The following is a 27,109-nucleotide window of genomic DNA, read 5'->3' on the forward strand; positions in this document are numbered from 1 at the left end:
TATTTCTGATTTATTCAAAGGATAACAATGAAAAGATAAGTTACATCAGAGATGATACTTTAGATAATAGTTTTTACACATAAATAATATTTTTTACACATTGTTTACTCATTTTCTGTGATGCTTAATTTATTTTATCTATTTTTAGTATTCTGTAAAAATATTGTAGAACTCCAAATTTTTCTCAGCTTATTTTCTTATATACAACAACAGCTTAAAATCCATATTTTAAAATTATATGTGGAGGCTAATCTTTTCTCAACTTGAAAACAAAATTAACTACAAAGATGTTGAGATGTTTATTTTTTATTAAAATACTACCTCCCAATTTCTATTTTCAGTTACAAAAATTATTCATATTATGAAATTGACCAAATAAATTTAAAGAGGAAATTACTTGCATGAGTTATAAAGTTTAGAGAACTATTTAGATTATGATAGAATATTGTAATACCTTTCAACACAGTTCATATTGAATCTGGTGGACATGTACAAAATGAGCCAACTATTTAGAAGTAACAGTTAAATTTGATGCTATTTTCAAATCCAATATTAACTATTATATTTGCAGGGAGCTATAAATAATCAAAAAGTGAGTTGGTAGACATTCTTAGCAGATTTTTTTAAAAAGAGAGAAAGAAAGCATGATAATTTCAAACCGCCACAAAGTGTTATTCATTAAAAACATGCACACCTTCTAAAGATTGCACCATGCTGGATTATATCCTGATTAAATACCCTGGGATGTGTTCCAAACTAATCTAAACTAAAGGAGGTCTGTGCAATAACTTATCTTAATGCACAGATGTTAAGCAATCAAATACAAACTCAAATGAAGGATTGCTGTGATGTAACATGCTTTCTGAAACTCCATGCCATGCATCAGAATAATGAACAACTGAAACTTTTATTCTGACCTTTAGCTCCAGCAACATTTTAAATTCTGTTTTTCACACTTAGTTATTAAGAAATATAATAGACCATTTTATAAAACACACAGGATTTTTTTTACCCTGAGTAATAATAAGAATTACAACAGTGCCTACAGAGAATTTCATAGATAAAACCACGAGTTTGGCAGAAAAAAAAAATGACATTCAAATGGAAAACGTACTTTACACTTAATTTCATGTGAAATATTTGCAGACTCAGACCAAAATAAATGTGTCTTAAATTTACTTTTTTGTGATAGTACTAGGATGATTAATCACCGTGAGATCTAGAGTTCACATATTTTTATTTATTTATTTTTTAATGTGGTGCTGAGGATCGAACCCAGTGCCTCCCATGTGCGACGAGGCAAGTGCTCACTGAGCTACAGCCCTAGCCCTAGAATTCATATATTAACACAAATCCCCTGCTTATAAAAATCTAGGGTATTTAATATTATAGTATAAAAGAAAATATAACTATGTGGGTATTTTTAAAAGATTATTGTGGTTACAATTTCATTTTATACTTTTGCAGATAAAGTTTAAGATTCATTTTAATTTAGTATATTACTTTAAAAATATTTCAGTACTATTTTGAAAAATATGAAAGGCGAAAATAGGTATCCTTATAGTTGCTGCATTTTCTGAATACTTTTACTCATTTTCCTTATTTTCTCTCTTCAGAGAAGCACGCACTCCAGCAGAAATAGGGACCAAAGTTATCAAGGTTAAGATTTCACTTTGTTGACAAAAGTGGTTGAGAGAGTAGATAACAGAATAGATGAAAATGAAGGAGTCCTCTTTGGTTCTGGTTGCAGTGTATATGGCAGGGGAAATCTCCAAATCTGTTGTTCTTGTTGATATTTTGTAGGATGATTTTTTTCCCCTTTGGAAATTTATAAAATACATCATGTGGATTTACTAAAGCTAAAAATAGACAGGATAGAATGTTTCTGTTTAATGAGTAAAGAACTACAAACCCTGCTTTTACTTTTAGCATTTTAGGGCAATTTTCTATGCAAATTTAAAATAACTACTATTTCAGTGTATTTGTATTCTATTTATTTAATATTATAGAATAAATGTTTTTATGTGATTCTAAAACTTCTTAATAGCTATAAAATATTCTATAGAGATGATATTTCCTTTACCTTATTTTAAACTGGTTACATTTTCTCATATTAACAAAGAAGTCTGCAGTGGAAAACTGTTGATCAAATCAAACTCAGATTCAAATCGTTTTCATACTTAAGATCATTTTCTTAAAAGAATATACTGTAAAGAAAATGGGGAACTGGGGTTGTGGCTCAGTGGGAGAGTGTTCACCAGCAGATGTGAGGTGCTGGGTTAGATCCTTAGCACAACATAAAAATAAATAAATAAAATAAAGATATTGTGTCCAGCTACAAGTTAAAAACATTTTTTTAAAAAAAATTTTGGGTAAAATTCTTTATATACCTTAAAGTTTCTTTTGCTATAAATATTATTTAGTAATAATGTTCTTTTTCTATTTTGCAAATTTGTTTTTGAAAAGTGTTGTGCCAAATGGTAACAAAACATGATAATGTCAGTTCTGCATTTTAAAATCATATGATTTAATAATGACCCCAAACCCTATGCTCTCAGGACTGTTTCAAATTTTAACTATCAGGGGATTCATTTAAATAATAGCAAAAAATGTTACAGAGCCATAAACTCCATTCCCATTTTTTAAAGATTCTGAAAAAGAGAGATACAAACAAATTTCTAGATGTTGCTACATGTATGGAAAATGGTAGTAGTGAAAAACAAACAGAGGAAGCCATAGCCAAGAAGGAAGCCAATCCCAGCAGCGCTCAGAGAACTTGAGATTGGAAATAGCAGCTACTTTGACAGGCCAGAAGTGAGAAGTAGAACCAAAGGAGACTGTTTAATATCTATTCTTCTTTTCATTTGCAATTCTTCTGTTTTACTTTAGCTCAGAAAATGCTGTGATAAGTATTCTTTGTTATTTTCAAGAACTACTTATAGGGTTGAATGCTTATTTTTCTTTCCTTGATCCCTCAGAATTTTTTGAAGTATGAAGAGTTAGGGATCTGCATTATTATTATTATTATTTTTAAGAGCTAACCATCTTGACACAATTTAGTGGCCAATCCTTCATTTCATCGCTAACTTGCAAGGAAGAATTTGGTGTCTAAAGTTAAATTGCCTGGGTTCGCCCCTCAGATTCACCATGTGCATGCAATTTACTCAGGCTGATTAGCATTGACCTTTCTAGGGCTATGCCATCATCTATTGACTGGGATAATAATAGTTCCTATCTCACTGATTTGTTTTGAGAATTTAATGAGATAATCCATCCAAATTGCTCAGCATAGTGCCTGAAATTTTGTAAGTGCTTAATTATATATTAATAATATAACACTAATAATTGCTAATAATTGATAATGATAATCATTATTATTCTAATAATCACACAAATAAAATCTTGTGGGGCTATCAGGATCTTCTGACACCAGTAAGAAAATTATTTTTTTCCATTTTTTCCATTGAGATATGAATATATATGTGCACTTAATTATCAATTTGATCATATTGATTACAACATACGAAGTCTTCATTATTTTTATTTGGTTTACACAAATTGACTAATGATGTGTCTCTCACTGCTCATATTTCTGTAAATGTCCTGTAAATGATACTTTTTATCATCTTGAATCTGGGTGAGCCATGGCATATTAGAATGAAAACTGAATGATAGTGAAGGGAGCAGGCCATGGCAGAGTGTCTGTACTGGAATTCTTTTCTCATTTCTTCTTACTATGCTATCTAGGACAGATGATCTCATCTCCAAGTTTAAGTTTCCTCATTGTAAAAGAAGTAAAATAAAAATGAAAATGATTTAATAGAATCTATGTGAGGACCAAATTAAATAATATATGAAATTGTTTTTGATGAATAAAAAACATTCAATAATATTAATATTATTGATAACACATAAACTTTTCTGCTGATATATCTTCAAACTGAAGGTTTTCATGCAATAGAAAGTGATTCTCTCTGTATTTCTGTTTTGGATGTTTTTGAGTGCCTGTTCCATGCATTGTTTGAGGCACTGGAGTTACCACACTGAACAAAAGGGATTAAAAAAAAAGTCTGCCTGTGAGTTTATATTCCTATGAAAAAAGACAGACAAAACCAAAACGTAGTGGTGAAGATGGGTGGCATGCTCAAGGCACGCATAAAAAGAGAACAGGCATTGGGTGTTCCATGTGGTGGTGGCGCTCAACTTAAAACTGGTTGGTCACAGAAACTGATATTTGAGTACGAGTGCATTACGCAGATATCTAGGAGAAGGCATCTCAGGCTGCCAAAACAGCTAAAGAAAAGGTCCTTCAGGGATATCTTGCCTGATGGCTTCAAGGAACATTTGGAACACATTAAATGAAGGGTCAGGAAGTATAAAAGTTTCAGACCGAGCAGGTTTTTGTGAGTTTCAGCCAAGACTTGCTTTTATGAAGACAGTAATGGGCAGCTGTCCTAAGGCTTTAATCAGAGAATTGACTTGATGTATCTTAGGCTGTAACAAGATGCCTCTGGTTGCTGGAGTGAGAATAAAACGGAGGGAATCAATTTAATTGAATTCCAATATTGCTGTTTTTACTCTCCTTTAGCTCCTCTTTGCCATGTTTCCCCATCCCTTTAAGTTATCTTTTGATGTCATTTTGTTGTTTATTTAGAGCATGGGTCTAAATTGTATTTTTTATTCAACTGACAATCTTTGTGTTTTAATAGCGTCTAAAGATGATAAACCCTTATTCTCTGTGAGCTGTCTCACATTGTAAGGTATCCCTCCGCTCATCAAAAACAGCTGCATATACTGCTCACTGGGTCCTCCTAGTGGGGACCTCATTCCATCAAGTCTTAAAACTTGTCTACTCTGTTGATGTTTTCCTCTTGGTAATAACCACGAAAGTATATAAAATAATTAAGACTTTCCTTTCAATGGGAACAATTTGCCTTTGAATCTCTAGTCGCTGCTTTCTCTATTCTCTTTAAAATTTGGTACTTGGGGTTGGGGTTGTGGCTCAGAGGTACAGCGCTCCCTAGCATGGGTGAGGCCCTGGGTTCGATCCTCAGCACCACATAAAACTAAATAAGTAAAATAAAGATATTGTGTCCAACTACAACTGAATTTTTTTTTAAGAGGCACTTGTTGAACCAACCTAAATTCACACCCTCTCCATTTGCTCACACCTCATTTACTGCTCCCTCCTTGAAATCTGACTCCCATCTCTACAATCATATTTTTCTTTCCCAGACAGTAGTGATCTCTATCAAAGTGACAATTCCATTTATGCACATTTTTCAGCCCTCCCCTTACTGAGTTTTTTGAGTATTTGGAATTTGTTACCAGCCCTCCTTTTTGGCAGTTTTCTTTTCTGGTTTTCTTCTTACATCACCTCTTCTCGTATTCCTGGCTGAAATCTTTCTTCCTGACTCTTACTAAGAGTAGATGCTATACCATGGTTCATTTTTTTAAATTTTTCTTTTTCTTTTTTTTTTTTTTACCATGGTTCATTCTTTCTCATCTTTATTTCTTATCAAAGAGCTGCTGTGAGAGGTGTAAAGAGATTCTTAAAACATTTTGATCCCAACCTCTTCTGAAACAATATTTTTGGAGAAGGCTTATACAGTACATGGATATTTGTTTAATAAATTATATTCATGCCTACTAGAGTTAATACAATATCTGCATTATAAAACATGCAAAGTGGAAATTTAAATGAGTAAGATAAAAATGTAAATAGAATTTTAATTTTATTTTGCCACCAAATAGATTACTTTGTAGTATAAATTGCTGATTCTAAAATCATAATCTCTAGTGCAAATATCCAAACCTGTATATTCTTTCATTTACTACATGGATCCATTTGGAAGTCACACAGGCGCTTCACATTTAAAATATACAAAACAGATGTGATCATGCTTTCCCCAAAATGTGCTCTTGTCCCATATTGTTTGTCTCAACAGTGCCACCACCCATAGTAACCCAAGTCATTAATATAAGATTGATCCTAGTCTAATGATTTTCCTAATATTCCATCAAATCTTCTTAATTCTGGCCAGGTGCAGTGGTGCAGGCCTGTAATCCCAGCAGCTTGGGAAACTGAGGCAGGAGGATTACAAGTTTGAGGTCAACCTCAGCAACTTAGTGAGGCCCTAAGAACTCATGAGACACTGCTCTCTATAAAAAATATAAAAAAGGACTGGAAATGTGATTCAATGGTGAAGTACCCCTGGGTTCAATCCTTGGTATATAAAAAAAAATTCTTCTTAATTCTGAATCCTGAACATCAAAACTCAAACTTACTCCCTCATATATACTCTCATTGCACTGCCTCAGTAAAGACCACCATCTCTTTCTACAAGGATTTCTACAACTGATACCCTGATTTCCTTGCCTCTTTTATTGCCCTGAAATAAATCCTCCATATAATTTTCAGATCTTTCAGAAGTCAAATTGCTTCTTGTATGCCACATAGAATTAAAGTCTTCTGTTTACACACTATAATTCTTTCCAAATTTTCTGATTATTAACAGCCATTTTCCCACAAATACTCTATACTACAGTTTTCTGAACACAATGTCAATGTCAGCCCTATAATATGTGTGTATGTATGTGTATATACATATAAATTATTTTTAGCTTCACCTCATACCCAAATAGATTATATTCATTTTATAACATTTGCATTATTCATTTCTTATACAGTGCTTTATATGCTCATTGATAATATAAAATTTTTATGTGGCTATTCCCCTCCAGCCAAGAAATATACTACATAGAAAATCAACAAAAGTATTTGGTGTATTTATTCAAGATAGTGTTCCTAAAATCTTATATTTTATTTTGCTATTTTTAATGGCTCCTCCTCCTAATTTCAGTAAAAAAATTTAAAAAACAAAATATTATTTATTTATATTTTGTGTTTAGGCAGGGATACCAAACACTATAATATCATACATGATGGTAGAATTTAGAAACAAAGAACTGTTAAATAATGCATATAGCACATTTAAATTTGTAAAATGAATCATTACAGGAAAGTAATAACAAATGTTTTATTTTGTTATTCAAAGTGATAGGCATTCTAAAATATTAAATGAATGAACATAATTTAAATTACATATAAATTATCTATGGTAAAAACTATTTTATTTAGATTTCTGTGTTTCTTCTAGGATGACACTAGTACCAGAAATGGGTATATATGGATCTTTTTGAGTCTTTGAACAAATGAAATCCTGCACATGTGCAGGGCAAAGTCTGGTAAAGAATATCTATTGAAAATATCAAGCTGTATCAACAGCTCAGAATGCTTATTCTTTTAATGTTGAATGGAATATTCACCAGCATAGACTAGAGACTGTCCTTTTAAAAATATTACAGATCTGTATCCAAAACAAAAATAAAAGTATTCTAGTGTTTTAAATTAAACAACATTGATCTCCATATGCCAAGTTCAAAGAAAAAGTCACAAGAGCAATTAAAACCTGTTTTAATCTGAATTATAGTAAAAATACTGTGATATGCATCTTATAATTCTTCTTAGGGATGAAATTATAGCTTTAAACACTCTGTTGCAAAGGAAACAATTATAAAACTAATGACCTAATTCTATCTTTAAAAAATAAATTAATGCAAAATAGGTTAAAGAAAAAATAATAAAGACAAGAAATATGAGAGTGGAAATGAGTTAAATATTAATAAAAAAACAATGTAACCAAGAAAAAATGAATGAAACCAGACATTAGCTCTTAAAAGTTATTAATAAAATCGATAAACATAAACATCTGATAATCAAGAAAAATAATCTAACATATAATTATCAAGTGAGTGGACATCACTACAAATGCTAGATTCATTAAAAGAAAAAATAAGGAAACATTACAAACAACTTTATGTCAATAAATCCAATAACATAGGTTAAATAGAAAAAGTCCTCAAAACTAAAATCATCAAAACTGACACAGAAGGCAATAGGAAGCCTGGATAGCACTATAATTATTAAACAAGTCAAATTCATTATTAAAAGCCCACTTACAGGAAATTCTAGAATCACTTATCCTCACTGGCAAATTTCCTAAAACATATTTTAAAAGTAAATAAGATCAATATTATGTGAACTTATTGGTTAAAAGAGGAACAAGGGCTACTTCTACTTTTGAACTCATTTTATAATATCAACATAGCCCTGATACTAAACTCCTTATACAATATACCCTGGTATAAAACAATAAAATAAAACCCACTCTCCTACAAAATCCTTTTGCAAATTAGCAAACTTAATTCAGCCCTATGAAACTACATAAAAACACTAGTCCATCATAACAACCTAACATTCCTCTGTGCCTAGTGGTATATATCTGGAAATATAAATAAGGTGCAAATATATATTATATTTATATATGTAGGTATCTCATTTATATACATGAAAAGTATTTGACAAAATCCAATATCTTTAAATGATAGAGATGCTTGGGGAATTCGAGGTTAAAAAAATATTTAAGAGCATTTCCTCCATATGATGTAGAACATCTTTGAAAAACCTACCAACAGCAGTACAATTAATGATAAACTTCAAATGCCTTCCAGCTAAAATCAGAAACGAGGAAATATGTCATCTCTCTACATCTCTATGCACCATTGTAATAGGTATCATGATATAAAAAGGCAATTTTAGAAACTTTGGAAAACTAGAAAGGGAAAAGTGTACTTAATTGTAGAAGTTATGATAGTGTACATAGGAAATTCTAAAGAATTTTAATCAACAGCAGGATCCCAAGTCAATATAAAATATCAATTTTATTTCTGTATACTAACAGCAAACAATTGGAAAGTCAATTTTAATAACAAATTTATTTAAAAAATTACCAGAATGCTTAATGAAAAACTTGATAAAAAATGTGTAAGAGCTCTACACTAAAATGTACAAAATACTGCTCTGAGTGCAGTCAAGAAGACTGCTATGGACTAGACTGTGTCCTTTGAAAATTCTATGTTGAGCCCCTAAGGGTGGACTCTGATCCAATAGGATTAATGTACTTACAAAAACTGACATCAGGGAGCCTCCTGCAACTCCACATGAGCAGAAAGAAAAGGCCATGTGAGGACACAGTGAAAAGGTGGTCAACTACAAGGCAGGAAGAGAGTCCACACTGCCCAGCTTGTGGTATTTTGTTATGGCAGCACAAGCAGATGAATGCACTGAGCAAATAAATGCAGATATATGCCATGATCAATGATCAGAAAACTTGGTATTAAGATGCCAATTCCCCCAGGTAAGAGATACCAAAGGAAAGTTTGGTACCTCCACCAATGATTTCATTCCCCTTGGGTGGTGACCTTATTATATTGTTCTCCTATGGCCCAAGTAACACCATTTCCCACCTTAACCATTCCAGGTCTAGGTGTATTCATTGTTTTCCAGCTTTAAACCAATGCAATCCCTGACTGTTTTAAAATGATCTGCTTATACCTTTACTGCCTTGTAAGAAGCAAAACTACATTGTGTCTGATGGATGATAAGAGCAAAAGAGCCTTGAATTATATCAATGATTTTGCATGAAAAATACAATGCATCCATATATAAATCAGTATGCATAAGAGGAGGCAATACTTCAGGAAGAGACAAAGAGATAAAGATAAGGGGGGAGGTGAAGGGGGTGGGGAGAAAGAGAAACACACCTACAGGAGTTCCAGGTATTGGAGTGGAGTTATAAGATACATATTTCAAAAAGTTGTCCAATATGGTCAATAAGTTAGTTGACAAGATGGAGAGTTCAAACAGAGAATCTGAAAGTATATAAAAGAAGCAAATGAAATTCTAAAACTAAAAATTAAATGAACTAAAATATTTAAAAACTCAGCAGATCACTATACTTTCAAATTAGACAAAATAGAAGATTGAATTAGATAACTGAAATTAGGACAAAGTATACAGGCGGCTGAAGTAGGAAAAGGAAAGATAGTAACATACAAAAGAGTGATGATCATAAGGAGTGAAAAGGTTTAAATATGTATAAATGGCATTCTTGGAGAGAATATAGAATATGGAACAGAAGCATCAACTAAGGTCACAATTTTTCAAAATCAATTGCTAAGAACAGAATTTTTCTCTCACCTCCAAAAGTTACATGCAATCCCTAAACCCCTATGTAATAGTAATTGAAGTAGAGGCCTTTGAGAGAAAATTAGATGAGGTCATGTGGGTGAAATCTCCAGAATGGGATTAATGTCCTTATAAAAAGAAGACACCAGAGTCTCCATTTCTTCGGCTGATGAACTTAGGCCATATTCATTTCTTGGCTATTTGAGGAGTACTGCAATGAACAAGGGAGGGCAGTTGTCTCTTGAATATACTGATTCCATTTCCTTTGGATATATACCCAGTAATGGTATTGCTTGGTCATTATGATAGTTTTATTTTTCATTTTCTGAGGAACTTCCATACTGTTTTTCATAATGGATACATTAATTTACATTCCCACAAGAATTTTGCCAGTGTTCTTTTTTTTTTCCGTATACTTGTCAATATTTATTAGGTCAATACTTGTTTTGTCTTTTGATAACAGTCATGATTACTGGAGTGAGGTGGTATCTCATTGTGGTTTTGATTTACATTTTCCTCATGATTAGTGTTGTCAGACATTTTTTAGTACCTGTTGGCTATTTGTCTGTCTTTCTTTGAAAAATGTCTATATGGGTCTATTGTTCATTTCTTAAATGAGTTATTTCAGTTTTTTTGCTGTTGTGTTTTTGGAGTTCCTTATATATTCCAGATATTAATTCTTTGTTGGAAGTTTTACAAATATTTTTTCTGATTCTGTGGGTTTTCTCTTCATTCCATTGATTCTTTCTTTGGCTGTACAGAAACTTTTTAGTTTGATGTAGCTCTACTTGTTTTTATTTCTATTACCTGTGTTTTCGGTGTTTAATAATAATAATAATAATAATAAATCACCCAAACCAATGTCAAGGTGATTTTCCCCATTTTCTTATAGGAGTTGTATGGTTTCAAATCTTACACTTACGTCTTTTATTCAAACTTTAATTTTACTTTTGTGTATGATATAAGGTAAGGATCCAGGGTTTTTTTAACATGTTAATAACTCAGTTTTTTCAACACCATTTATTGAAGAGATATGCTTTCTTCATTGAATATTCCTGGCATCCTTTGACTGTAAGTTCATGAACTTATTTCTGGTCTCTATATTCTATTCCTTTGGTCTATGTGTCTGCTTTTATGCCATAATGATACTGTCTTTTGATATAATCTGTCTTTGTAATACATTTGAATCCAGCAAGTATGGTGCCCCAAGCCTTGTTTTTCTTGCTCAAAATTCCTTGGTTGTAACCTTTTGTGGTTCCATGTCTGCTTTCCATCCTGCAAAGCCAATCTGGATATGGAGAATCTCCCATTGGTTTCCCTAGGGTAGTGTTCTGAAGTGCTCAGCTTAGTATGTCTTCTCCCAGTCCTTCAAAGTTGAACCAGCTATCTGTGCAAATTACTTGTACTTGCTCTCTGTATAAACATGCTGGGAAACCCATCTGGGGTTTCCATGGGTCAGTCGGTAGGAGGTTCTCAAGTTGAGAAGTTCCAAGTGTCTTGTGGGCAGATTCCCTAGTTTAGTCCATGGCCTGGTTAGCAGACTCTGTAACTTCTTTTCCTGCTCCCAATCTTTCCCTACTACTCAATTTTGCTGAGTACCTTATAATCTGGTGAAGCAAGAAAGAACTGGACTTCTTGGGAAGCATCCTGCACAGCTGGAGGAGACAAAAGCTCATGCCCTGTGCTCTTACTTTCTCCCATGAAAAAAATTGCAGGTGAAGAGGTTTCCTCGCACGAAGCTGTGCTGCCACAGGGAAAATATTATGCAGGTAAAATGAAACTGTTCTTCTTACCCGCTTCAAGGTATCTGCTCTTCGATTTCTTGTTCCAACAATGTACTAGAACTTCCCTGGTGGATTCACAAATTTTCATATAGGTACTTTCATCTGTGATTAGTTGTGAAAATTGATACTATGTAGGGAGATGACCATCTTATTGATGTTATTCACTCAACTCCCTAGATTCTTTCTCCTTTGTTATCTTTTCATAGCATACTGTTGATATATTTTTGCCTTTATACCATTGTTTAGCTTTTGTGCTATTTCTGTTGTTATCAATTAATCATCACTCCTTGAAATGTGGACTTTTTCATCTTATACATCTAACATCATATGTCCTAGATATACTGATGCTCTGTAAAGTTCTGGTGAATTGTTTGCTTCCTTTGCATTTTATAAATGTACCACTAGTACATCCATTCTTTGGTCAGTTGTCAATAAGCACAACATACTACTTCTTAGGAGAGGCCAAAAATCTCAAGCAAAAGAGGAAAAGGGGAATATTTTGCTTTTTATAAAACATGTAACTCTTTCTGCAAGTAAATTATCCTCCTTGTGTGCTGTTCCATATAAAGGTGTTCCATATGCATATATATATATGAATCAAGTGGTCTGCCAAGCAAAGATAATTCATCTTACAGAATAGCAAAGATATAATGAAGCAGTATAATCACTTGCATATTCAAGCTAATAATTAATTCTATGTCCTCATTAGGTAAGATTTATGTGCTCATCTGTATCTCCTCTTTATCTTTCATACCTATTGGGCATAAAAACTATGAATTTTTGTTTCTTGTAAATTTCAAATTTTGAACATTTAAAAATGCAATCAGAAGTTTCTAAGCAGCATAACTACCTCCAAAAATAAACATGAATACAAGTATTTGTTATACAGATCTGATTTTTTCAAAATAACATATTTAAAGTGATACCATTATTAGTCTCTATCTATATTCCTCAGTAACATTTTATCAAATCACTGTAACCCCAAATTAACGATGGTTATCAAATGAGGTCTGCTTTCTCTATCCCTCTTCTGAATCTTTCCAGAGTTTCCTCTAAAATGTTTTCCCTTTGTATAGCGAGTTCAAAAATTCAACTTTGTTTGATTGTAGGTGTGTTGTTGATAGCTTTATCTGATTAGTTATATAATAGTATAGGTTTATTTAATGGCATAATATATTGTGATACATTTATAAATTATTTACTCAATATTTTTGGTGAAAATTTAGAAAATAGGTGCATAAAAATTTCATTTGTTTATTACTCTATTTTGTTATGAGAATAATATGCTATTGTGGTTCTTATAAATTTGTGGACTTATCAAAGTCTTGGGATGTGGTTCTTATTTCACTTCCCTCAGTGTCAGGGCACGCTCTTTATGGAGGATAAATATCCTTACTGGTTTGTATAGAAATTAATGTATATCCTAATTCATGTCTATAATTTAAAGATGAAAAAATATCAGTGAGTCCAACTCCCTTATTTTGAAGATAAGTAAATTGATTCAGAGGGGTTGTGAATTGTAGAAGGTTTCACAAGGCAATTAGGAGTTTTTGTAGGGAGGAAATGAAATGAGAAGATATATATCTTGCCTCCTAATTTAAGATTCTACTAGTGCCATCACCATAAATGATACAATAATATCAAACACAAAAGTATACTTATGCATGTACACACACACACATATATGACAGACACTGCACAAGAATAGTATAAATCCAAGGTTGATGACCTAGTTGAGATCAGAGCCATATAAAGGTGCCCTTGAAGAAGTCAGAAAAGCATGTGAACAATTTTTTGAAAAGGAGCACTGCAAAATGGCTAAGAACCAACTGTGCCACTTACCAGTTGCTGTGATCCTGGACAAAGGACCCAACTTCTTTATGACTCAGTTTCCTTGCTTGTAACATAAGCATATTCATGATACTTCACCCATAGGTGTGTTGTGGGGATTAAATAAATTAACATTAGTATAAAATACTTGGAATATCTGGCACATGGTAAGTGCTATAAAAATAATAAGAAAGTGAAATGGGAAATTTAAAAATGAGCACTTTCCATTTAACATATGCTATCCTTCCTGAATTAGAAAAGCTTTTTCTTGGCCTGGGGTTGTGGCTCAGTGGTACAGCACTTACCTAGCATGCATGAGGCACTGGGTTCTATCCCCAGCATCACATAAAAAAAAATACTAAATAAAGGTAAAAAAAATGCTTAAAAAAAGTTTTGTCTTATATAAGTGGCATATTGTTACAGGGGTGGAAGAGAGAGAGAGAGATAAGGGACAAGGAGGAGGAAGAGGAGAAAGGGAAGGAGAGGAAGAAGAAAAATTGAAATGTGGGATAAATTTGAAACTTTGATACCACATCTTTAGACTTTCTATCCAACTGGTTACTTTACCCATTAAAACAGAATATATAGCTTTTCAACTTTAATTTTTTATGTGTTTTCATAAATCCAAAACAAAAATGATTTTCAAATATATTTACAACTGGTACAAGGTTCTTCTAAACCAAATAGAACAAAAATTCTGATTGTAACCACTAGGTTCTTAAAGATTTAAAAGCAGAAAAAGACTTCTAATGGCAATGATATGCCTGTCATCCTTCACTTTAGAACACGTGTCCTGAAGGTGAGGAAGACAGTATGAAAGGCAGTCTGGGAGTTGAAATGAAAAGGGGAAAACAAGTTAGACTCAAGAAGACAAAATATGTAAAGAATGAGGAGCAAACAAAAAGAACAGGCAATTACTAAACCTCACATTTTTGTTTCCTTAGTTCCTACAAAACTAGGTTTTGATGTTAGGTCATCTATAAGTAAACATTTCTAGGTATGCTAGATTGAAAGATTTCTATATGATAAGGGCAAAGAAGCCAAATATTCTTGGATATTTTTACTCATAAACATGAAAAAAAAGTTCATGTTTCATATTCTAATGTCTTATCTGTGTCCTCACATTTCACAATGACAAAGTGAGCACATTCTATATCCTTTACAGTTACCATCTCAAACTCTTACTCTACACAAGAAATAATTAAGTAGACTTGATTCTTCCTTGTTTATAAACACATATTAGCCACATTTCTGTAATTCAGGGCCATTGATGAGTTGGTGAGCAGTAATTCTGAGTTATCAACCTTTGCAAATATGAATATATATTTACTAATGACCAACTACTTGAATAAAATCTAAAAGATGTATAATAAATATATCTTATATAGGTTTGGATAAAGATATGTTGCTATAACAATGTAAGTCTGCATCAGCTACTGTAGTGAAAGATACCTGGTAGACAGTCAGTCAGTCTCCAGAAAACTGGCCTAGGATATTTATTCTTTGTTAAACCTGACCTTCCCTTCCTCACTTTTCTTTTGATCACCACTCCCATAATCCATTCAATTTTTTAAATTGCCAAAAACTGTACGTGGCTTAGACATATAACTTTATTCAGTAATGTGGTGTTTGTTGTTGAAATATCATGCTTCTAGCAGAGAAGACGTAGAGTATGAAGATGTCGATGTGTTTATTGTGTTTGAAAATTTATTATGTCACATTTTTCATGGTTTGGGGCCATCCTCTGCTCAAACTGGAGTTTTGATCTTCATAGGAAACACTGAACTTCAACTGAATATCTCCATAGCATGACGAATGGAAGACTGGCTCATCACTCAGGCCTCAACCCAAGACTCTCTCTCCCTTCCCTCAGAGTCATAACCTGCAACAACCTTAAATTGTGAAGTACTAAACACACTTGTGCATTTCATTGTCACAACCTCTTGACTCCATCCCCATCTGTACCAAGATCTCCTACTCTCTGGAACTGGCCACTCTTTTCAAATGCATGGCCATACAATTAAGACTTCATAAGCCAACTGTTGTGCTTTGGAATTCCTTTTTGAGACCAGCTAACAAGTAATTAAAACTAGCTGTTTTTTCCTCTACACCATACACTTCAACAGTTTCCTATTTTGTTATGCCTTACTAATTGAAACAGTAAGAGCACCAATTCCATATTCCTATTTTCTGAAATGTGTTTTTCTTCTAACAATCCACTGCTAACTCTTTTATCTTAAAAAAGCATACATCTTTCTACTCATACTCTTGAGATAAACATCATTTTCAAGAGAATTTTATGACTAGCCTACATGTTAGAAATACATGGAAACATGTGCCAGAGAGAGGAGAGGAGAGAGAGAGAGAGAGAGAGAGAGAGAGAGAGAGAGAGAGAGAGAGAGAGAACCACATCAACACAGCAACCACTATTAACACTATATTCTACACATAATTTTATCCTCTACATATTTACCTATCACAATTAGCATAACCATGGTCATCAAAGAACTTGCTGAAATAGCTTGCTAAATAAAATGGTACCACAGAGAAAGTTGTTTACATAAATTCTCCTATATCTAATAAATTGATATTAGCCTAGTTTTTATATTCACTTCACATACTAGGTGGAAATCTCCTCCACTAACTCCATATGTATTACTGCTGGTGGCACTGCTTACAAAAATGTCATCCATTTTCAGGGTTTTAGAAAGATTTTATAAAGTATTCTCCTGCTGTTTATTTCACACCTGCTAACATAATCCTTCCTTTATGGTGTTCTGTTTAGTTACCTTGGAAATGATATCATAAGATGGTAGAAACACATGTCATTGCAAGATGATTCCTGCTTAATTTTAAGCTGGAGTTAACCTCATTTCTATATACATAATGGAAAATGTTATTTGGCAGAGATTTCACACTGAGAGAAGACTGCAACCACTCACTGAGAGAAGACTGCAACCACTCATAAAAAAGCTATTTTTTTCTTATTATTGTATATGATCTAGGAGTGAGTCTGACAGAATTCAGAAACACTATATAAATAATTGTCTATTTTTCCCAGAAAATGAAAAGTGGTCATAGTATAGACAAGAATTTACTGTCTAACCTGGCAAAATACATAGTGGTTATTTTTAATGTTCTCCTACTTTCTGTCAGAAAATCACTTTAAAATGGTCACAAAGTAACTCACATTTCTCTCTAAAGAATAAAAATATGTTTTTATTTGAAATTGTACTGTGAGGTAAAACATAGTTTTTGGAGTAGGCATACCTGATTTACTGCTTTTTGAAATACAGTTTATCTCTCTAGGCTTAATTTTCCATATCTACAAAGTAAAGACAATAATGATTAACCTGATGGTGTTTTCTTAACCTGAAATAGATAATTAATGTTAAGTGGCTAAAACAGAACTTGATATTTACAGGAAGAATGAAATTGATATTTCCTCTGACATATATATTTTAAAAATTTTTTTGAATAGTGATTCTCTTATAAAAAAATTAAAATATCCACTAGCAAGTAAGGCAGATGCAGAATGTCACTTTTAATAATTATTTTATAAGCATGACATAAAATAGTTTATGTTTAGATTGTGATTTATTAACATTTCCGTTATAAGAATGTTAGAATGTAAAGGAAACTAATAGTCTACTTAGTTCAATGGCCACAACTTGTTCACAGTGACAAATTTGATTAACAGTTCAACTAAGGCAAGAACAGGCCACTTTAATTCAAGTCTAGTGATTTTTAATGCTTATGACAAGCTTCCTCTATGCCGAGGTTAGTATACACATTTTAAATTCTGAAAAAAAATGTATTTTAAAAATATAAAATCAAAGAATTTTCCACTACCTTTATGTGTCTATTTTAAATTTTAGAAAATCAGTATGTACTTTACCATAGGTTGTATAAATTGTGTGATAAAGTTTAAGTAATATAAAATGTCAAAATGTGAGAAAAAATAATTAATATACTCCTTTCTCCCTTTTGAGAGAAATTTCACTGTTTTGAATATTGAAATACTAGCCACCATTCCACATTATCCTTCTCAGGGAAGTATTTTTAATGAGTTCTTTACCTCACAATGCAGTCTCTAAATTTTCAAGGAGACCAATAATAGATTGAAAGATCTTGTAGTCACTTGATTTAAATATACAAAACTTGGAAGTATATTTAGACTTTTGTGTGAGGGGAGAAGATAGGAAAAAAATCATAGCATTAGAAAACCTTTAGAACTTCTCTCTCTCTCTCTCTCTCTCTCTCTCTCTCTCTCTCTCTCTCTATTGGTGATTGGATCCAGGGACACTCTACCACTGAGCTACATGCTCAGATACTTTTATTTTTTACATTTGAGACAGGTCTTACTAGGTTTCCCATGTTGGCCTGATATCCTCCTGTTTTAGCCTATTCAGTGACTAGGATTATAGGAATGCATCACTGCTCCTGGTTAGAATCACTGTCTATTAATGGCAAATTGAGGACCACCACACACTGGTTTGCACTTACTGGGGGAGGGTTTAGTATTTTTCCTTATGTTATCCTTGCCTAAATATTCATAGGCCATATCACTTCTCAATTAACCTTTATTTAACCTCTGTTTATTCAAGGGTGGTTTGAGTAATTTGATAAACTCCCTATTAGTGAAGATTGTGAGAAATTATCTACTTCTAGAAGATTTGTGAAAATGTGTATCAAACTATTTTTGGCAAAACTGAAATCTACTCACTCCAAAATACAAGATATTTAGATGCACTACTCCTCACTTGGGTAAGTCACCAAGGTCCCTTTGCATTGCTGAGAAGGGAAAACATCACTGCTCTAAGTAACCACTTCTCCCTCCTTCTCAGCTTATCCTCCAGTTTTCTTTTCTCAACCTCAAACTCTTGGGAAGACCTTGAAGATTTTACTGAAAAGCATCTCTTTACATGGATATAGCAAAAGAAAGTTTTACTTGAGTATAAATTATATAAATGTTGATGTTTCTTTGAGACAGAAATGTCAACATGACCTAAGACAGTCACTAGTCCTGGATAACTGAAGAAGTAAAGTGCAAGTCTACATTTTCACTCCTGGTCTGAATAGCCCTGGACTCATAGGTCCATCAGTACCAGCACACCTAACAGGGGGCTGTCTTCTTGTTTGAGAAATGAAGATGCCTTACCACACAAACTGTGCAAAAAGACATAAATAAGTGTGATAAAGACCTTACGTGGCACAAAGTTTTAAATAGAATAATCACTCTAGATTGAAATATTTAACTATTATGTGACATTCTGTATAATTGGAATATTTTCTCTTCCTAAAGGTTTGTAACTTCTTCTAGGCGAAATACCAAAGAATTCTTTTTAAAAGCTTCTAAATATGCTGAAATACATTAGAAGAATTAGATATCTGAACATCTTTACTCCCTCCACATACACACCGTCCTGCCTCTGTGTAACCCATATAATTTCTGAATTTTACTTGTATTGCCATTATTCAGATAAGATTATATAAAAATTAGAACAACCACATTTCTTGCTGGTAATTTGAAAATAGTTTTTTACAGTGAAGAAAATTTTTTTTTTGGAAAATGTTGATAGTTCAACTGATTTTTTTAAAAATTAAAGTGTTGCAACTAAACAACTTTTTACAGTTAGTTTATTCTTAACTGACACATTAAAAGAGGTCTTTACTGTTTATTGTAAATCTTTGATTCAGTTTGTTAAGTCAATAGAGCTATACTTAGTCAGAAATTAGATGTCCACAAAATAGGAGGCTGTTCTCTGGACCAATGCTACAGTTACCCTACAAGGTTAAATACCAAGAAATTAACTTGCCATTTTCTTCATGGTGATTTGTTACTACTACCTTATCTAAAATGATGACCTTTGGTTTGTTATAATCTTTGTAATACTATAACTAAAAACATACTTCCTAGATTAATTTGAAAAAGTAAAAAATTGATTTGCATATTATCTATAAATTTAGTCACTTATTAAAATACCATTCACTGAGGGAAATAAATTCATTGGATACATACTAAAAATAAAGCATTACATAAATTAAAAACTAAAATCTGTAATTTTCCTTTCATGCAAAATACAATAATTATTTTAATCTAGTTCACTAACATTCAACACACATTATTAAGTGCCCAATAGGAGCCAGGTACTAATGCAACCCAAGGGAAGCAGAGATCATCATCACAGAGTTTATTTACTAGTGGAAAGAGGCAGATAATGCCCAAATACACTGACAATACACACCAGGTTAAGTAGTACTATAAGAAACATGAATCAGAATAAAGGGCAGGGCAGGGCAGGGCAGAAGCAATGAATGGGCAGGGCTCTTTTGGAAGTTTTTAGGGAAGGCCTCTCTGGACAGGAGCTAAGTGAGCAGAAAAACAAACCATTGGTCAGAGGGATGAAAGAAGGAAGAGTCGTTCTAGGAATGGGAAACAGCAAGAGTAAAAGCATATTTGGTTTGTTTGTGATTGGCAAAGAGGTCATTGTGTGCAGAGGGATTATGTGAAGAGAATTACATAAGAGGATGAGATCAAGTTGGGAGAAGGGTTCTGGACGGGAGTTCTCTTTCATAGGATACTGCTAAAGCCCAAACCTGCTTCATGTGCATCCTCTCAACATTACTCCATTTATATGAATGTATTATTTTCATAGCTTTCTTAGTGTTTCATTAGAAATGACTGTCAATTTTAGCAAATGTTTTCCAAATTACTATATATTTTATTAAGATTTTCTTCTTTGTTTTGTACTGAATTATAGTATTAACTATCCTGACAAAAAGTCACATGTTAATATAATACATGTTAACTGATTATTTTGTTGTGCCAATTGTGGAGTGAATATGCATAAAGGTAAATTCTTTGAATATTTTATGTGCAAAAATGTGTTGATTTTAGACTCACAATTAGGTATAGAACTCGAAACTCTGAAAGGTTTTGTTTCTTTGGGAACACAAAAAAATATTGCTCAATTAACTTCTAACACCCTGATTTTCAATTCCTTGTTTTCTTGTCTCTAAACTTTTAAATTCCTCCTCATCCTCAAATCCTTTTTTGTTTTGTTTTGTTTTTTATAACTAGAAATTGAACCCAGGGGTACTTTACCACTGAGATACATCCCCAGTCCTTTTCATCTTTTATTATGAAGCAGGGTTTCACAACGTTGCTGAGTCTGGCCTTGAACTTGGAATCCTTCTGCCTCATTCTCCTGAGCTAGCTGGAATTACTGGTGTGCTACACTGCACCCCGTTTCCTGAATCCTTTCATGACTCTTCTGTTCCTATTTGAAGTAACAAAATTTTACCAAGGGGTTTCTTTCCTTGTTTGAATTTTGATTTTTTGGTGTTTGTTCTATGAATTTTTTTGCATGTGGGAAAATAATTTGTATGTCTAGTATTTTAAATTCTTCTACTCATCCAGAAAAATAGGTAATACTAACTCCCCTTTGCAAATAAGGAAACCAAGGCACTAAGGTTTCGAATTGTTTGCCTGAAATTATCCAGCTAATAAGAATACAGACATTATCTGGGTTAAGGTCTGTCTGAGTCCATGTCTTACCTTCTTTATCTTTCCTGTCCTTGTAGAATGACAAAAGAGACTTGGATTTCTCTTACATGCTGAGTATCTTGCTTGGGAACTTGCACACCTGTGATATTTATTCTGTCAAGAGAGGCAGTTGCTGTGATTGCCTCACAGACAAAAAAATCTAGTTGCAGACAACTTAGTGTCAAACACAGCCAGTAAATACAGGATTTGGATTTTGAAACTACTCTGACTCCAAATGCAATATTCTGTTCTCTCCAAGAGCCATCATATAAGAAGCTGATAAATTTCATCATAGTGCAAACACTTAAAACCACAGGCAAGTCCAACTGACATGCTCAAGTCAGGAGAATGTGCATATCCTAAACCAATACTACTATATTTTAAAATTCCTGTGCCTGTTTTTCTTATTTTGCCTGTCTTCTGAATCTGCCAGATTCTTCTCACCCAGACTACCTGATCAAATACAGCAGCCTCTCTTTTTTTTCTTCTAATGTGATTTTTTAGTACCTTTATTTTATTTTATTTATTTATTTTTAGGTGGTGCTGAGGATCAAACCCAGGGCCTCACATGTGCTGAGCCACAACCCCATCCCCAATGTAATTTTTAAAATATTTTATTTTGGTTGTAGATGGACACAATACCTTTATTTTGTTTATTTATTTCTATGTGGTGCTGAGAATTGAACCTAGTGCCTCACATGTGCAAGGCAAGTGATCCACCACTGAGCCACAACCCCACTCCCATTTCTAAAGTAATTTTACAATCTAGAAGACAAAACAATAAAATCCAGCTTTCAAGAGCTAAGAGGAAACTAGGAGTACATCAAGCTCTCTTATGAATTAATATTGTGTATTTTATTGCTTGAAAATGGTCAAGTTATTTGTACAAGTTTATGTTTTTTTATTGTTGTTTTTTAATTTCTGGTTGTTCAGAAAAAAAGAATTTGATAGAAGACTGGGTTTTGGATAAGTGAGATGCTACTTTATTACTAAACTGCAGTCTCTGTTTAAGAAATGATAGGAGAGTATACAACAATGTTTGCCAGTGTAGTCTAGACTAGTACAATTCAAGGTATGATCTGTGAACTGCTACAAAGCTCACTGGTCCACATGTGAGACTCTTAGTAATACAGATTTCTTGATCCCATCCAAAAATCACAGAAATATAATTTCTGAGCATGGGACAAGAGAGTTACATTTAAATAAGCCCCCTCAAGTGATATTATATGCACTGGGCAGATTTAAGTTTTTCCAAGTAAAGCATGGAGCAAGTCAAGCATTTAGCTGCTGCTATGACTCAATTTCCTCATTCCTTCTCATGGAGATGTTAATAAGGTTGCCTTGATTAAGTAAAAATATATGGATGTAGTCTGGGCACATTCTGTAATCCAGGAGCTTGGGAGCCTAAGGCAGGAGGATTGTGAGTTCAAAGCCAGCCTCAGCAATTTAGTGAGGCCTTAAGCAACTCAGTGAGACTCTGTCTCTAAATAAAATACAAAATAGGGCTGCAAATGTGGCTTAGTGGTTGAATGCTACTGGGTTCAATTCCTAGTACCCCCCCAAAAATTATATATATACACATACACACACATATATGTGATACACACCATTGGGAACACTGACTGAAACAATATATGCTCAATAAATGTAAGCTCATAAACCTCTGCTTCTATGATTGGTGATAATTTCAAATGTGTAATTCTAACTGTCACTAAAGTTAACTTGGTTGCATTTAGGTCATCATACTCTTGTTGAATCTAGGGAGAAATGGCCATTTCCCACTTTGCTTACTTTAGGAAGACTCCCTTGATATCAGAGAATGAAGATTAATGAACTTCTTTTGCTAATTACAACTTATATTATCAGCAGACATAGGGAATAATTCTCTCAACACTAACAGAGAGCAGGAGTCAAAAAGATATATTAAGAACATCATAGGTAATTAATCAATGCCTGAGAAACCAATAGATCAATTTCTATTTCTTTCTTAGAACACCTTCTCACTTTTAACTTTATCCTTTCTGAATTATCAAATTTCTTTGCAATTATTTGGGGAATCTTCAAAGTATTTTTTAAAAGTGTTTTGCCAATTTCTTTGCTTCAAAAATAAACGTCTTGCCATCTTTCCATTTATTAGTATGGACTTGTAAATACTCTTTCCTTAAAGAACATCAAATTTCACTCCTTTGACCTTTTATAAACTTTCCAAATTGTCTCTGGATCAGAATTTGGCCCTTAAAATCAGAAGAGCTATAATATATGTGTAAGAAGTTATATTTAAAAACAATATGTTGATTGTGGAAAAATAAATACTAACTAAAATAAAAGCTTTAAGATAAAAATATGCTGTAACAATGTAATATTGATGCTGTAATGGAATTTAGTGGATCCAACTGTACAATATCTCCAAAACACATGTCTCTAAGGAGATTATCCATCATTATGACCTACTTCCATAATCAGTTTTCTACCTTGATATTTTGCTTTAAAAGAGATGTGGAGTTTATACAATTTATGCTTAGCCCCTCACAATGGTAGCATTGATAAAATATTGACCAAAAATATAATCAAACCTCAAAGAATATGAATAAAGTAAGGTAAATAAGGTAAATATAAATATGAATAAGGTAAAATATGTTTCTCTCTGAAAAACAAAAAAGAAACTCATATACCAAATAATAAATTCAGAAAGAAGTAGCTCGGGAAGAAGTAAAAAACATTTAAGCATATAAAAAATAAACTTTCTAAAATAGTCACCGAGCCAGAGTTGGGCTGCCACCAATATTGGTATGTACAGATAAAATAATTTCAACCTTCAAAGTAGCCAGCAAGATAACAAAGAAAAATATTTTTTTTCAAAATAGAAACAAAATCAAAACTTAAAAAAAATTTTAAAAATAAAAATCCACTAAGATAAAATAGTTTGTATTTTCCAAGACTCCAAATAATCTCATCCTGAAAAAAAAAAAAAAAACTGTGTAGAAAACAAAACTCATAAAGGAGAAATCACAGAAAATACACGTTACACTATTTGAACAGATATCATAAGTAACAAGCCATCTAGTTTACCAGTGTGAGTTTCCAGGACACATTTTGCTCATTATAATTCATAGATACGCCCTGAAACTATTTGGTCAGACAGCCCTAACATAGTTTGGATGCAGTAACCATTTTATTACAAATATTACAAGCTAAAAGAGTTGAATTGTCTATTCTTCAGTAGTTTTCAGTGAATGAAAAAAAATTGGCTTAATAAATTTTAAGAGAAAAACAAATCAAAGAAGGGCCCAAATGCATTTGATGAGCAGTCTGGTCAAAGCTTACCTAGTTATTTCTGTTCTACTTAGAACCTGTCATTGGCAAGAAAACATGAATTTAAAGACCCTCATCACAACCAGTGTAACTCCACATTATGTACAACCACAAAAGTGGGAAGTTATAGTCCATGTATGTGTGTCAAAATACATTCTTACTGTCATGTATAACTAAAAAGAACAAATAAAAAATAAAAAAATAAACATAATTTTCCAATACCAGAAATTTCTTACTGTTTTTATCTGCTTGATAGCTGTAAGAAGTAATGAAAGTGATCAAATTATGCTATATACATATATGGATATATTACAGTGAGCAATACCTTTATGTATGTATGTATGTATGTATCTATCTATCTATATATATATATAAAGCACCAGTAGAGCAGAGAAATAGGAACAGCGAAAGGGAGGAGGGAAGGAGAAGAGGAAGTACTGGGGACTAAAGTGGAACAAATTATACTCATGCATGTATGATTATGTTAAAATGAACCCCTATATCATGTATAATTTACTAATAAGTTATTTAAAAAATTAATTTGTAATAATATCCCAATTTTTACAAGAAAATTAAATCCAGAGAGGTAGTATTTTTTTTCCAGATCATAAAGCTCCAGTATGTCATTGTTCTCATGACCCCAAAAAAGGCCATCTCTTCTAACCAGTGAAATCATTCGCTTTATCACATAGTGGAATTTTTAGACCATTTCTTAACAGATTCACATATTGTTGTGGTATTATGGAATATTGCAATATTTCACAGGTAATAATGTATGGACATATCAGTATAAATAGTTACTTAACTTCTGGGTAAGTTCACATCAGCAAATGTTAACTTTTGAAAGATCATTTTAAAGCAAGACAGCTAAAGAGCCACAGGCTTCCTGGAATTGAGAAGGTCAGACAAAAAATAATAAAAATAATTTTGAAGAAAACAATTTCAAACATGGGGAAAATATTTTTAAAAAATGTTCAAAGGCAGTAAATAAAATGAGAGCAATAACTATGCCTATGTTACAGAAACTAAAGAGTTAACCTGTTACAAAAATGATCTGGAATTACATACAATTTGGAAATATCAAAGATGGAATAGTATACTTACAAAGATTAAGACCTCAAAATGTATATGGTACTAAGGACAAAAAAGGAAGAAATATTTCCACATACACAAAAAATAGGGTGTGGGTTTTGTTTTTGTTTCTGCAATTATTAATAGGTTCTGTTCAGTTTCGTTCATTTCAAAAATATTTATGGAGTTAAGTGTAATGCTATTAGTGTGGTGGGAAAGTAATTTAAGATAATAATCTATTTATTGTCCCTGGATCCTTAAAGCTATATTCAAATCAGGCCAACTCTTCTCTATTTCTTTGTTTCAGGGACTCTTTATAAAATACGACAGCAATGTGAATTTTATGAGAAGAATCCTGGAAGATGCCCCAGTCTTGAAGGAGAACTGGCAGTTGGAGGGATACCAAAAACTCACTCATGCTACCTGGTGTTGGACGTGAGGTGAAAGCTTTAAGGGAAGGGCTGAGTTGTGGGTACAAGGAAGCTGTGTATGGACAAATACAAATTTAAAAAGAAAACAAGGAAAAGTGAGATTTAATTCTCTGTGTTGAAAGTAAACTGAGATTCCCTCCCTTGGTTTTCTTATAGCATTTGTTTTAAGACTTTTGTTTATTTACTTTAATTTGGTACTGAGGATTGAACCCAGTGCCTCACACATAGGAGGCAAGTGCTCTACTGCTGATCCACACCCCAGCTGCCCAGAATTATTTTCTTATTTGACAACACTTCCTTCCTGAACATTTGTATTGGCACATCTTGATGACTCTTGCCATCAACCTAACAAGGATCTCCACACTCTAAGCTAAGTGTTAAAGGAATTGACCTTGGAAACTGCTCACCCCTCCACAAGACTTGAGAGAGAGATAGTCCAAGTGAGTAGCCAATCATCAGAAGAAGGTTGGACTTATACCTAAATTCAAACTCTCCAGGGTTCCCCACTCTCCTGCAAACTGCCTCAGTGGTCAACTCTGCAATGTCACAAGGAATGGCAGGAGGAGAAAAAGAGTGTAACAGCGATTACATATTGATGTTCTGTCATTAGGAATAACTCCTGCTAGCTCTAAAATGTTTAAGTATGTACATTCATGTTTGTATCATAGTTCATAATGAAATACTTAAAACATAATATTATTTTTAAGGCTTTCTGTGAATGTAAACCCCCAAAAAATCAGTTTCAAAAGAAGACATTGTGATATAAGAAATAATGGACATGAATGATCCTCCAACTGTCATTGTTGGAAATTTTGTATTGCCTACTGTAAATTAGTTGACAATAATCCTACAGTTGAAAAAGATGCAGAAGACTAAATATTTGCTAAGCCCAAATTATTAGAATTAATTACAGAGTTCTTTCTGAAATAAATAGAAATAATGCAGAAAGTCTTATCACAAAAATCTATAGTAACTCATTAAGGAATAATATTATTTGAGTATATAAAATTCTAATTAATATTTGTAATTCATTAACCGAAAA

The 27,109-nt window shown here is 32.8% G+C and overlaps 1 protein-coding gene across 49 annotated transcripts in view; it reads right to left on the minus strand.

Moving 5' to 3' along the window:
- Rims1 (regulating synaptic membrane exocytosis 1) overlaps positions 1–27,109 on the minus strand; it is a 443,971-nt gene that overhangs the window by 212,153 nt on the left and 204,709 nt on the right. The gene's annotated exons all lie outside the window — the stretch shown is intronic.

The sequence above is a fragment of the Ictidomys tridecemlineatus genome, chromosome 8 (assembly GCF_052094955.1).
Source record: "Ictidomys tridecemlineatus isolate mIctTri1 chromosome 8, mIctTri1.hap1, whole genome shotgun sequence".
NCBI lineage: Eukaryota > Metazoa > Chordata > Mammalia > Rodentia > Sciuridae > Ictidomys > Ictidomys tridecemlineatus.